The sequence below is a fragment of the Caretta caretta genome, chromosome 1, assembly GCF_965140235.1.
Source record: "Caretta caretta isolate rCarCar2 chromosome 1, rCarCar1.hap1, whole genome shotgun sequence".
NCBI lineage: Eukaryota > Metazoa > Chordata > Testudines > Cheloniidae > Caretta > Caretta caretta.
This window is the reverse complement of record NC_134206.1, coordinates 322952211-322967738: the sequence shown is the minus strand read 5'-3', so window position 1 is coordinate 322967738 and position 15528 is coordinate 322952211. Positions and strand designations below refer to the sequence as shown.

At 40.2% G+C, this 15528-nt stretch overlaps 1 protein-coding gene across 7 annotated transcripts in view; it reads left to right on the top strand.

Moving 5' to 3' along the window:
• Positions 1-15528, top strand: part of TBC1D22A (TBC1 domain family member 22A) — a 454341-nt gene that overhangs the window by 242528 nt on the left and 196285 nt on the right. The gene's annotated exons all lie outside the window — the stretch shown is intronic.

Sequence of the window (15528 nt, the reverse complement as noted above, 5' to 3'; positions counted from 1 at the left end):
ACTATTTTCTATTCTCTTTAGTTGATGTATAAATTAAATTTTGATGAGAGACTAATTAGTTTTCAAAAACCCTGCAATATATAGGAGTATAAATTGTATGGCTATCTCAGAATTCATATGACTTATCAAAATATGGATGCTGAAATCAGTAAGCAAGACACAAATATTGCTTGTCTGTATTTAAAATAAATTCTACAGATAGACAAGATTAGAGCCCACAAATCTGAGGAAATTGTAGAGTGCTGGTAATTCGGTTATACTGCATCTTTCCAGCATTACTATCTATATTATCTTCTGCATGCAGCTGCTGACTTTGCATAGATAAACACAGCTATTAAACTGAAGTTTAAAGAGCAGAGTCAACATTTTGAAAGCTGGTCACCCAGGAATGGCATACTTTATCCTTTTATATTCCATTATTTATTCCAAAAAATTGTTGCTTCCTGGTAATTAAAACTGAAAGTACCTTTGTCAATTTGTTCTATATTGCAGTACAAATATCTGTGAAGTGAGATCAATTTAATACCTCGTGGCTTAAATTATATTTAGCTGTAGGAAAGCAAGTATCTCAGATTACCTTACAATCAAAAAGATTCTGTAATACTTGTATTCAGAAAATGAAATGGCCATGTAAATCATTTGTACAAATAACACTATTTCTTTAAACATGGTTGTCAGCCAATTCTGATTATGTAAAGATCGAATTACAGAAAATGATGATGTATTCTGATTAGGATGCCTCTGACTTGCCAACTTTTAACTCATAATTTTTATTCATAATAAAAAGTTAAATTCTCTTAAAGTTAAATAAAGAGAAGCTATCATTCCTTGCATACATCACTGTGTTTAATTAGATTTTGCAGTTCTTATGGGCTAGGCTTTAATGTGCTGTGTGTTGCTGTTAGGTACAATGAAAAGGAGTATTTGTGGCACCTTAGAGACTAACAAATTTATTTGAGCATAAGCTTTCGTGAGCTACAGCTCACTTCATCGGATGCATTCAGTGGAAAATACAGTGGGGAGATTTATATATAACACCTAGAATATGAAACAATGGGTGTTATACACACTGTAAGGAGAGTGATCACTTAAGATGAGCTAATAGCAGCGGGGGGGGGGAAGAAAACCTTTTGTAGTGATAATCAAGGTGGACCATTACCAGCAGTTGACAAGAACGTCTGAGGAACTGGTGGGGGGGGGGGGGAAGGAATAAACATGGGGAAATAGTTTTACTTTGTGTAATGACCCGTCCACTCCCAGTCTCTATTCAAGCCTAAGTTAATTGTATCCAGTCTGAAAATTAATTCCAATTCAGCAGTCTCTCATTGGAGTCTGTTTTTGAAATTTTTTTGTTGTAATATTGCGACTTTTAGGTCAGAGATCGAGTAACCAGAGAGATTGAAGTGTTCTCCGACTGGTTTATGAATGTTATAATTCTTGACATCTGATTTGTGATCATTTATTCTTTTATTCATAGATATTTAGGCCAGAAGGGACCATTATGATCATCTAGTCTGACCTCCTGCACAATGCAGGCCACAGAATTTCACCCACCACTCCTAAAAAAGACCTCACATCTATATCTGTGCTATTGAAGTCCCCAAATTGTAGTTTGAAGACCTCAAGGAGCAGAGAGACTGTTTATGTAGAGACTGTTCAGTTTGACCAATGTACATGGCAGAGGGGCATTGCTGGCACATGATGGCATATATCACATTGGTGGATGTGCAGGTGAACGAGCCTCTGACAGTATGGCTGATGTGATTAGGCCCGATGATGGTGTCCCCTGAATAGATATGTGGGCACAGTTGGCAACGGGCTTTGTTCAAGGATCGGTTCCTGGGTTAGTGTTTTTGTTGTGTGGTGTATGGTTGTTGGTGAGTATTTGCTTCAGGTTGGGGGGCTGTCTGTAAGCAAGGACTGGCCTGTCTCCCAAGATCTGTGAGAATGATGGGTTGTCCTTCAGGATAGGTTGTAGATCCTTGATGATGCGTTGGAGAGGTTTTAGTTGGGGGCTGAAGGTGATGGCTAGTGACGTTCTGTTATTTTCTTTGTTGGGCCTGTCCTGTAGTAGGTGACTTCTGGGTACTCTTCTGGCTTGGCCCATAACCTCAGCCGTGCAGAACACAATGCCATGTGCCAGAATGCCCCTCTGCCATGTACATTGGTCAAACTGGACAGTCTCTACGTAAATGAAAAAATGGAGAACACTTCAATCTCTCTGGTCACTCGATTACAGACATAAAAGTCGCAATATTACAACAAAAAGACTTCAAAAACAGACTCCAACGAGAGACTGCTGAATTGGAATTAATTTGCAAACTGAATACAATTAACTTAGGCTTGAATAGAGACTGGGAGTGTACGGGTCATTACACAAAGTAAAACTATTTCCCCATGTTTATTCCCCCCCCCCCCCCCCAGTTCCTCAGACGTTCTTGTCAATTGCTGGTAAACATAGAATCATAGAATAACGGAGTTGGAAGGGACCTCTGGAGGCCATTTAGTCCAACCCCCTGCCCAGAGCAGGACCAATCCCAACTAAATCATCCCAGCCAGGGCTTTGTCAAGCCTGACCTTAAAAACTTCTAAGGAAGGGGATTCCACCACCTCCCTAGGTAACGCATTCCAGTGTTTCACCACCCTCCTAGTGAAAAAGTTTTTCCTAATATCCAACCTAAACCTCCCCCACTGCAACTTGAGACCATTACTCCTTGTCCTGTCATCTGCTATCACTGAGAATAGTCTAGATCCATCCTCTTTGGAACCACCTTTCAGGTAGTTAAAAGCATATCAAATCCCCCCTCATTATTCTCTTCTGCAGACTAAACAATCCCAGTTCCCTCAGCCTCTCCTCATAAATCATGTGTTCCAGTCCCCTAATAATTTTTGTTGCCCTTCGCTGGACTCTTTTCAATTTCTCCACATCCTTCTTGTAGTGTGGGGCCCAAAACTGGACACAGTACTCCAGATGAGGCCTCACCAATGTCAAATAGAGGGGAACGATCACGTCCCTCGATCTGCTGGCAATGCCCCTACTTATACATCCCAAAATGCCATTGGCCTTCCTGGCAACAAGGGCACACTATTGACTCATATCCAGCTTCTCGTCCACTGTCACCCCTACGTCCTTCTCTGCAGAACTGCTGCCTAGCCATTTGGTCCGTAGTCTGTAGCTGTGCATTGGATTCTTCCGTCCTAAGTGCAGGACTCTGCACTTATCCTTGTTGAACCTCATCAGATTTCTTTTGGCCCAATCCTCCAATTTGTCTAGGTCCTTCTGTATCCTATCCCTCCCCTCCAGCGTATCTACCACTCCTCCCAGTTTAGTATCATCCGCAAACTTGCTGAGGGTGCAATCCACACTGTCCTCCAGATCATTAATGAAGATATTGAACAAAACCGGCCCCAGGACTGACCCTTGGGGCACTTCGCTAGATACCGGCTGCCAACTAGACATGGAGCCATTGATCACTACCCATTGAGCCCGACAATCTAGCCAACTTTCTATCCACCTTGTAGTGCATCCATCCAGCCCATACTTCTTTGACTTGCTGACAAGAATACTGTGGGAGACCGTGTCAAAAGCTTTGCTAAAGTCGAGGAATAACGCGTCCACTGCTTTCCCTTCATCCACAGAACCAGTTATCTCATCATAGAAGGCAATTAGATTAGTCAGGCATGACTTTCCCTTGGTGAATCCATGCTGACTGTTCCTGATCACTTTCCTCTTGTCTAAGTGCTTCAGAATTGATTCCTTGAGGACATGCTCCATGATTTTTCCGGGGACTGAGGTGAGGCTGACCGGCCTGTAGTTCCCAGGATCATCCCTTTTTTAAAGGGCACTACATTAGCCTTTTTCCAGTCTTCCGGGACTTCCCCTGATCACCATGAGTTTTCAAAGATGCAATCACATCCGCCAATTCCTTTAGCACTCTCGGATGCAACGCATCCGGCCCCATGGACTTGTGCACGTCCAGTTTTTCTAAATAGTCCCAAACCACTTCTTCCTTCACAGAGGGCTGGCCACCTCCTCCCCATGCTGTGCTGCCCAGTGCAGTAGTCTGGGAGCTGACCTTGTTTGTGAGAACAGAAGCAAAAAAAGCATTGGGTACGTTAGCTTTTTCCACATCCTCTGTCACTAGGTTGCCTCCCTCATTTAGTAAGGGGCCCACACATTCCTTGGCTTTCTTCTTATTGCCAACATACCTGAAGAAACCCTTCTTGTTACTCTTAACATCCCTCGCTAGCTGCAACTCCAGGTGTGATTTAGCCTTCCTGATTCCATTCCTACATGCCCGAGCAATATTTATATACTCATCCCTGGTCATTTGTCCAATCTTCCATTTCTTGAAAGCCTCTTTTTTGTGTTTAAGATCAGCAAGCATTTCACTGTTAAGCCAAGCTGGTCACCTGCCATATTTACTATTCTTTCTACACATCGGGGTGGTTTGTCCCTGTAACCTCAGTAAGGATTCTTCAAAATACAGCCAGCTCTCCTGGACTCCTTTCCCCCTAATGTTATTCTCCGAGGGGATCTTGCCCATCAGTTCCCTGAGGGAGTCAAAGTCTGCTTTTCTGAAGTCCTGGGTCCATATTCTGCTCTTTTCCTTTCTTCCCTGTGTCAGGATCCTGAACTCGACCATCTCATGGTCACTGCCTCCCAGGTTCCAATCCACTTTTGCTTCCCCTACTAATTCTTCCCAGTTTGTGAGCAGCAGGTCAAGAAGAGCTCTGCCTCTAGTTGGTTCCTCCAGCACTCGCACCAAGAAATTGTCCCCCTACAGTTTCCAAAAACTTCCTGGATTGTCTGTGCACTACTGTATTGCTCTCCCAGCAGATATCAGGGTGATTGAAGTCGCCCATGATAATCAGGGCGTGCGATCTAGTAGCTTCTGCGACTTGCCAGAAGAAAGCCTCGTCCACTTCATCCCCCTGGTCCGGTGGTCTATAGCAGATGGTCTATAGCAGTAATGGCCCACCTTGATTATCACTACAAAAGGTTTTCTCCCCCCCCAACCCATCGCTCTCCTGCTGTTATTAGCTCATCTTAAGTGATCACTCTCCTTACAGTGTGTATGATAACACCCATTGTTTCATGTTCTCGGTGTATATAAATCTCCCCACTGTATTTTCCACTGAATGCTTCCGATGACGTGAGCTGTAGCTCATGAAAGCTTATGCTCAAATAAATTTGTTAGTCTCTAAGGTTCCGCAAATACTCCTTTTCTTTTTGCTAATATAGACTAACACGGCTGCTACTCTGAAACCTGTTAGGTACAATTTTGCTCGAGAAGCAGATTTTTTGTTTGTTTGTTTAAATAATCTTCCAGCATCATAGGCCAGTGTTTTATTTTTTTTTCTGAATAAACTGCAATTTATGATTTAAGGTTTTGGAGCCAACCCAATAGAATAAAAATATCTGAACATTGCTAGTCATACATTTATGAGTGGTCACAACCAGGATGCTGACTAGAGCTGGATAAAGGGCAAACAGCTCAACAGAACTTACATCAAAACCAGGTATGCCTGGAACCTATCCATTTTTTGAGGAGCCAGATCGGATCTTGAGAAATTACACCACAACTGAATCAAAAGACTTTGGACTCTGCCCCTACCCTGAGGACAAGCAGCTAGAATCATCAGAGGAGGAACACAAGGAGGGCAGTGAAGAGCTCTCTCTACAGAAAGCCAGCATCTCTTCAGGATTTAGGATCCTATGGGCAGCTAGGGCGGAAGCCAAACTGCAATTTGATTGTCAAGTTTGATATGCAAAGCAGCTCAGGCAGGATTAGTAATTGGCCAGGTGCCTTTCATCATATCTTAGATTCTAAAGGAAGTACTGGAGAGCCAGTAACTGGAACCCTTTGCTCTGAGTCAGTATTGAACCAATGGCCTACGTTAATGAGAGGGGACACTATGCAAGAGATGCTGTCTTTCAGATGAGACTTAAACCTAAGATCCTGGCCCCTAGTGAATCTTCATCCTATTTGACTATTTGTAAGTTAGGACTATTGTGATAATTGGGCCTACACATTTACCCTAATTGTAAAAAGTATGTGAAAGTTCATCATATGTCACGATAACCTATGATAACAAATGTTGATGAGGAAAAGGTACAAAAGAGAGACTGAATGACTGCAAACAACAAAAAGGCCTACTGGTATAACTCAAGGATTGTGTTATCATGCTTGATAAACAAAAAATGGTGTGAAATCAGTGAACCAAAATTGGTGTGTTGGAAACTAAGAACTCTGGATATCTCCATTGAGTCTTCCTCTCTTCTTGTAGGACTAGCCTCTCTTCTCTTCTTCCTTGCCCTCCCGTCTTCAGTTACTGCCTGCTGTGTGCCTTCTTTATTTTCTAACTCAGCAATTCTGTTCCCAAGCTTTACTTCTCCTTTACAAGCCAATCTTTTCCTCTGCCTGGTTCTCGTAGTCACTTGCTTCCATGGGCCACATTTCTTATCCAGCAGTCTCCCCTCAGAGTTCTTCAGTCCAGCTTGCATCTGCAAGTCTTTACTTTTTCCTTCAGCCTCCTCTTGCCTTCTTTCCATCATCTGCTCGAATCCCCTTCAAAACTCAACCAGACCTTCCACCTGCATCTCCAAACCTCAGATCTTCTCTTCCATCCGCTCTGTCATGCAGCACTTCATACAAATGAAGCTCTTTTCAGGTACCTGCTCCATGATCATATACATCCCGCAGCTTCCATGTCATCTTCACTGTCTTTTCCATTGCTTGGGTCACTACCACTGCTACTTCTGTATCTGTCATAGCCTTTCCACCTAAAGTCCTGTCAAGGAAAAAGAAAACATAGATTACATTTCCCTGAAAGTAAAAAAGCAGATTGTAGCAACGCGCCTACATTTAATTTCTAGATTTCTGCAAAGGGTTGGGGTCGAATTTACGGTGCCTGTATGAATGTCAGGTTTAATAGTAAAAATATTTTCCTTTTAGCCATTCAGGTCCTGTCTGCTGGTTAGCAACCCTCTTGGTTACTTTGTCTTCACACGCACAGTGTAATCCGTTTGGCATATGAGCTTTAGGCTTGAGCCTAACTTCAGCAAAGAGTTAAACTCTACACAGTGTTATTGCTTGCTTAATGGGGCTGTGGGGACCATGCCCTAGCCAGGTGCATGACTAAGTAGTGTGATTGAGATTCCTTGCGGCTAGATAAGAACCATGGTTTGATACCCAGTTTTTGTGCAAACTAGTTGGTAGAATCTTTCAACCTTAAGAGATTTTTTTATATTATCAAAATATTGTTCAAAGTATTGATCAAATATATATATTTTAAATCTTGTATTACATTCCTTTTCATCATCTCCTTGTCTGTAAATTATCCTAAGCCATGATTTCGAAAAGCACCCCTATTTAGGAGAGCACTTAAATGCGTGAAAGGAATATAAGCACATGCTTTAAATTATGTGCTATCCTGTATAGGGATAGATTTAAGTACATACATAAGTACTTTTCTGAATCAGGGCCTTAGTCCCTCATCCTACAAACACTTACGCACATGCTTAACTTTGAAGTCAATGAGGCTACTTGTGATACTAATGTTAAGCATGTATGTAAGTGTTTGCAGGATTGGGAACTTTACTTGTAAGATTTTGGTGCAGGGACTGTTGCTTTTTTGTGTCTAGCAAAAATTGAGAGCACTGGCGCTATTTGAGGAAAGCATTTCAGCACAGATTTAAGTCCATTACTATTTAGGAAAGTACTTAATCATTTCCTTAATTTTATTTAGTTAAATTGATACAACTCTCTAGTCTTAACACACTTATGTCCAACAGGCCTTATATTGACTTAGCTTAAATAAGGAATCAATGTTTCTAAACCGATTTAGTTAAAGAAGGCCTTAGTTTCCAATTGAGATCTGAAGATTTCCATTCAGTTTTTGCTTTAACATTGTATTACTAGAGATTCTGTAGACAAAGCCACTATAGTCAATGGTATTGAACCCAAAAGCTTTATTTTGACTGCAGTGTTCCCAGCAGAGGAATGGTGGATGGAATTACTTTAGAAGTCCTAGGTAGCTGCTGTTCTTAAAAGATAGTAGAATATCTTTCCTGTGGCATTCTATTTAAGATGATTATGAATGATTACACTTGCTGTTAGAACAAATATCTATAAATAGTGAATGCACTGTGCATAAACATACATTTTTATATCAATTTTTCACCTTCCTACTATGTAGTATAAATCTATATCCGATTGTATTGGTATATTTTTTATTTCTAATTAAGAAAACCTCTTTCAGCAATGTTTTCAATCTGTGGATAGGTTTTAAGAAAATGCTGAAAAGTGTGTTAAACAAATATGCTCCTTATTTCTTCTGCATTTTGATGTAAGCACTATTATTTCTTGTGACTTTAGCATAATTTTATTATCATAAATTGCTGTATAAGTATTTTATGAAAAATATTTTAAGTCAGAAAGATGACAATAATTACATCTGCATGCTCATTCATTACATGCACATACTTATTTCCAGTGAAATGGAAAATTTAAATTTAGGATTATTGTTATCCATATTACCTTTATCAGTGAAACAGCATCTGCTCACAGTTTCTTATAAAGTAGGAAGAATGAGTCTTTTCAGTTTATGCATTTGCTGTTGCGATCTATATAAATTGCAAGTAATGCTTAAAGTTTAGCATATTTTTCAATGTTTTTTAGAATAGAAGGCAACCGGCAAGAAATTCAGGACATTTATTAAAAACCGTAGTTGAAGTATCACAAGTGGCAGTTTATTGCTTTTCATTGCTTACGTCAAAGATTTCCTGTAAGCAGATGAGAATATGTGGCTGCTATATGAAGAGCAAAATCCCTGTCCAGTGTTCCAGAGTGAATGCCTCCATTAGACTGATTTTTTTTTTTGTATCTCACTGGATATAATGGATTTATCTAATTGAAAATCTGCAATATATGTATCTGACAATGACCTTTTTTTACTGCAGTAAGTTAGCATTGTCTTACTTCAATGATTTGAACTTGCTGCCAAATTTGCCTAGAGCAAGGACTGGCACACAGTATTAATTCTTTACTTTGCTTGTGTAGCAGATGGTGGCCGAAAGGTGTTCAGGCCCCTAATCGTGCGGAAGATGAAAGGGCAAAGAATTCTGAAACTTGTACTCCTTCAAAGTTTTGACTCTTAAGTATAGAATGTCTTGTTCCACTTTCAAAAATATACTGTTTGTATTTGTACTTTCTTGCTATTTAAAGTTAAAGAGAACTGACTGTTCTTTCTTCAGCATGCACCTCTCCTAGGGCGGCGTGTGATTGCCTAAGAGTTGAGAAGAGCATTCTAAAGTTGCATGCCACCATTGGAAGTTTAAGGTTTAAAAACAAACTCATTCCAGATGCAATATTCTGTATTTTTTTCATAATGAATGGTACTTGCCCTTCCTCCCCAGTTTTCCCACCTTGGTCATTTTCTTCATTTATAATACTTGTGTACCTTGTAACAATATCTAGTTAATTGAATATACTTTTAAGCATAGCAATAAAATAAAACCATTTAAAGTGGATGAAAAAGTTCATCTCCTCAACACTACTGCAGCTTTAAGAAAAGACAGCTATTATCTCTGATCTTTTAAAAACTTCACTAATAATTTTAATATGCATCAGGAGTTAAAAATTAATGTATATAACAATTAAAATTGGAAGGTAAAAATTGAAAAATAGAAAATTTTTTAATTTAAGTATATCTGGAAGGTGTGTTTTATTATGATTTTATATTGTGATCTTTTTTCTGGATCCTTATTTTTTTTTAAATGTGCATTTATACAATAAATATTTATACTCCAAGGCAAAATTCATGGAATTCTGAAGACGTTTAATTTAACGTTTTTAATCACTTTTTAAATTAGCTATGTATGAAAATAAACAATCATGTTAACACTACAATCTCCTGTTCTTTTAAATTATTTATTAAGGTCAGTTTATTTTGTGTTCCCAAGTTTTCAGTCTGATACAGATTTTTGTATTGTATGCAAGTTATTGGGAGCAAAACTGGAGGCATGGGAGGTTGACAGAGAAAGAGGTGAAGATAGTAAATGTGTGTCTTGCTACAGTGATCAGTTGTGAAATAGTCAATCGTGTTGACAATTAAATTGTCATATTTAAGTGTCAGCATTTCATTGCAAGGGACAGTTCAGATCTCTGAGCCATTGTGTAAGGCTATCTGCAGACTCTAATATGATACTGCTTTAGTTTACATGTTCAGTTCATGATTTCAAGGACTTTTCCCACAACCCTTAGGGCTAGAAACATATTTTTACATAGATAAGTAATTTAAAAAAATCTCAAATGTAATTCTGGAGTACAATTCTGTGGCAAAGGGTGGATTATGCAGCAAATTCCACATCCATTGATTTGTGGAGTTGTCATAAATATAAAGGGAAGGGTAAACCCCTTTGAAACCCCTCCTAGCCATGGGAAAGCTCCTCTCACCTGTAAAGGGTTAAGAAGCTAAAGGTAACCTTGCTGGCACCTGACCAAAATGACCAATGAGGTGACAAGATACTTTCAAATGCTGGAAGGAGGGGGAGAAACAAAGGGTCTGTGTGTCTGTCTATATGCTGGTTTCTGCCGGGGATAGACCAGGAATGGAGTCTTAGAACTTTTAGTAAGTAATCTAGCTAGGCATGTGTTAGATTATGATTTCTTTAAATGGCTGAGAAAAGAATTGTGCTGAATAGAATAACTATTTCTGTCTGTGTATCTTTTTTGTAACTTAAGGTTTTGCCGAGAGGAGTTCTCTATGTTTTGAATCTAATTACCCTGTAAGGTATCTACCATCTTGATTTTACAGAGGTGATTTCTATTGACTTCTATTTCTATTAAAAGTCTTCTCGTAAGAAAACTGAATGCTTTTTCATTGTTCTCAGATCCAAGGGTTTGGGTCTGTGGTCACCTATGCAAATTGGTGAGGCTTTTTACCAAACCTTGTCCAGGAAGTGGGGTGCAAGGTTTTGGGAAGTATTTTGGGGGGAAAGACGTTTCCAAACAGCCCTTCCCCAGTAACCAGTATTTGTTTGGTGGTGGTAGCGGCCAATCCAAGGACAAAGGGTGGAATATTTTGTACCTTGGGGAAGTTTTGACCTAAGCTGGTAAAGATAAGCTTAGGAGGTTTTTCATGCAGGTCCCCACATCTGTACCCTAGCGTTCAGAGTGGGGGAGGAACCTTGACAGGAGTACATGATGGAGACTTGATATGTATTTTACATCAAAACTTTGATTCTCACTCTTGCATCCATGATTTTTTTTTCGCTTAATCTATAGAAAAACTCTAAAGATTAGTTAGAGAAATTGGTTAATATTTTAAATGATTAATACTTTAAATGATTAAAGTTTAGAGAAATTGATTAATATTACAAAGTAGTGAGTGTATTCAATTCCTATTAAAATCAAAGGGTTTATGTAAGTGGTTTTTGTGACTATAAATCCTCTGTTATTGATGCAATAGTAAATAGTGCTAAAAATGTGCCTGCTACTGTTTGTGTTTATGCACATACTGTTACTCCATCTGTCTGTCTGTTTTACACTGCTGCATATCATTGTGGTATCTGAAAGTCTAACATGTAAAAATCATATATATAGTGAGGTAGTGGACTTCATGGAATCTGGCACTTCTTTCTTTTCAGGGTCAAAACTCTGCTTCTGGTAATGTTTTAGTTTTGTTTTTGTTTAGATTTTTTATTAATTTCCTTTGTTGTCTTTTGTTTGGTAGGGCATGACTCTTCCCAGGGATCTCCAGGGTTGTAAGGCACATTGCTACCACCTGCTCTTTAGCATGAGGGAGCTTTGTTTGTGCCTGCCATGGGTCAGTTGCCCAACTCTACTGGCCATGGGCAACACAAGCATTCCCCTCTAGGCCACACTTGCCCCACTGTTACTTTACAGTTAATGATTGGCACACCCCAACCCTTAAGCACTCCAAGCATCTCCTTGGTGAGTTCAGCACCTGGTCCGCTGCACACTCATAATAATCCCAGATTCTCTGCTTCTAAAGGATCAGTACACCCCAGTTTATCAGTTCCACCTCATATTAACACTCCACTTAACGTGCAGATCTTAGATATGTTTATTGTGAAATTGGGTATAAGTTTATTTAGCAAAACAGAGAGATTCAAGTAGTAGCATGTAGAAGAATTGGAAACAAATGGTTACATATAAAATAAAATCCTAACACACATTTTAGAGTCTAGACTTGATAACAAGGTCTCTTATGTCCAATCAAGTATTGTTTTCCCAGAATCCTTTCAAGTGCTCTACAGCCATACTGGCTATGATCCTCCTTTCATGAGACAAGCTCTCTTTCAGCTTGCCTCCTTGGTGAAGGATTCCATATGTTTCCTTGAACCCCAATATATACTATAACAATTCTTTGTCTTTATTCATAAACAGGAACTCCCACCTCCCACCGCCCTGCCTGCTATTTGTTTCATGTTGTAAATTTCTTCTCTTGTAGACTAGACAATCTTTCATTCCTGCCTTGGCTCTGCATGCAAATATGCATACATTGTGAGGCATCCAATGCATAAATGACCAGAAAGGGAGATACGTGTCTGTTACCTCCTGCCTGAAGGGAATAATTCCAAAGTATGTTACCTCCTGGGGACCAGTCTTAAGGACATAATTTTTAGTATATATGCTATTATCCATACACACATTTCACAATGATTATTCTGACCAGTGGGCTACTCTTCAGAGAAGCATAGGCTGCCACCGTATGGTGAACTATTATGCATAATTGATCCAGGGATCCTGATACAACTTTATGCCCCCCCGCCCTCTTCCTGTTGGCACTAACGGATCCCTGGATCACATATGGGTTTATGGGTAGGAGGAGGTGTGTCTGTTGTGAATCTCATTCTTATGTTAGAAAGGCTTTTTCGTAGAGGAAGATTTTGCAGCATTTCCTAAAAGTGGTCTGATTTGCCTGCTTTCCGGAAGTTTGTTCCATGTCCAATTCCTTTGACCAAGAATACTGTTGCCCCTAGGCCTGAGCAGTTAACTAATATTCAAGGCCTTGGTTGGTTGGTTGTATTGGGAGAAATTGATTAGGCATCTCAGGTATTCCTTTGGTGCCATCCTGTTATAAATAATGAATGCTTTTAGAATCATAGAATCATAGAATATCAGGGTTGGAAGGGACCTCAGGAGGTCATCTAGTCCAATCCCCTGCTCAAAGCAGGAACAGTCCCCAACTAAATCATCCCAGCCAGAGCTTTGTCAAGCCTGATCTTAAAAACTTCTAAGGAAGGAGATTCTACCACCTCCCTAGGTAATGCATTCCAGTGTTTCACCACCCTCCTAGTGAAAAAGTTTTTCCTAATATCCAACCTAAACCTCCCCCACTGCAACTTGAGACCATTACTCCTTGTCCTGTCATCTTCTACCACTGAGAATAGTCTAGACCCATCCTCTTTGGAACCACCTCTCAGGTAGTTGAAAGCAGCTATCAAATCCCCCCTCATTCTTCTCTTCTGCAGACTAAACAATCCCAGTTCCCTCAGCCTCTCCTCATAAGTCATGTGTTCCAGACCCCTAATCATTTTTGTTGCCCTTCGCTGGACTCTCTCCAATTTATCCACATCCTTCTTTTAGTGTGGGGCCCAAAACTGGACACAGTACTCCAGATGAGGCCTCACCAATGTCGAATAGAGGGGAACGATCACGTCTCTCGATCTGCTGGCTATGCCCCTACTTATACAGCCCAAAATGCTATTGGCCTTCTTGGCAACAAGGGCACACTGTTGACTCATATCCAACTTCTCGTCCCCTGTCACCCCTAGGTCCTTTTCTGCAGAACTGCTGCCTAGCCATTCGTTCCCTAGTCTGTAGCGGTGCATTGGATTCTTCCGTCCTAAGTGCAGAACCCTGCACTTATCCTTGTTGAACCTCATCAGATTTCTTTTGGCCCAATCCTCCAATTTGTCTAGGTCCCTCTGTATCCTATCCCTACCTGCCACCGTATCTACCACTCCTCCTAGTTTAGTATCATCCGCAAATTTGCTGAGTGCAATCCACACCATCCTCCAGATCATTTATGAAGATATTGAACAAAACCGGCCCCAGGACCGACCCTTGTGGCACTCCACTTGATACTGGCTGCCAACTAGACATGGAGCCATTGATCACTACCCGTTGAGCCCGACAATCTAGCCAACTTTCTACCCATCTTATAGTGCATAGTGCTTTTAGATTAGTCATGGACCAGATGTCAGATGGTAAAGCTCAAGTTTAGTTTATTAATCAAAGAGTAGCCATCTAGGCTCAAGCAGTACAAGCAGAAAAGGTGGCATTCACGAGTCCTGTGGTCCAGTCCACAGCTCATCGTATCCCAAGGTGAGCTAAGACTCTAAGGGTTTATGTAGACCCCCTTCTCCTTGATTATCCCATATTACAATTTGTGATTCTTGCTTCTGTAGCTTAGCACTAACAAATCATTATTAAATGTCAACTTGTTGTCAAAGGCTTTATATTCTATTTTGTCTATATTTCCATCAGCACAAGTTTATACATATAATGAAACTTCAGATCAAGCAAAAATAAGCTTTTTCATACACCTGCACATTGTTATGCTTTCCTCATATGTCTCCATCCTGTGTACTCTTTCTTGTGAGTTCAGTTACAGCTTAGTACAGTAGAAAGCTTGTTCAAAAATCTAGTGTGAAAGCATGTAATGCTTCTTTGTTTTCTAAAGTAAATTTGTCTGCTAACTTGAGTACATTTCTTTTACTTTCTACTTAGGATCATTCTCAAAACCTTATGGGAGTCTTGCATGACAATTCTTTAGCATAGCCCTGGGACTGCTTAGTCTTTAGGCCTCTCTGTGCCAACGCTGTTTGTTTACAGAGAATGTACACAAAGTCCTGTTTCCCTGAACACAGTAGTAACAAACGGCAGGCTATTTCCTTGCTTACAATTTCCAAGCCCGCCTTTCCAGTGAATATTTTGCCCCATGAAGCTCTGTCTCTGCTCCCATGCAGGACCACGCTTACCACTGCTTCTCTTGCTGTCTGCTGCTTTCTCCTTAGCCCACATGTTTTGGCCAGTGCCGTGGGTAGTGGCTTTTATTATTTCAGCTCTCTCTACACAGAGGCCTGTTAATTGCTTAGTACACTCATTGACTTTAATCATGTTTGAGATTGATGGCATTAACGCCTTCCAGCATAACAATAAGGGTTTTGTGATCTGTTACTCCTTTGATCAGGGAAGTATATTAAATAGCAGCAAAGCTTGCAAGTCACGTTACAGTAGTAAGCAACTATTCTACCAACCAGCAGTTCGTATTTTCTTCAGCTGTCCCCACTGCTGTTTGAATTTTGTGTCTTGATTGCTCACATTAAAATCTTGTCATTTTGACCATGTCTACATAATGAAGTTTGGTTGATACAAGTTATGCTGGCATACAGCCACCAAAGAATGCATATCATTCAGGTGTGTACATGCTTGGCTGCTTGCATAGGTACCGTACTCACCAGGAGTGTTTACATTGATGTAAAATGCAGTG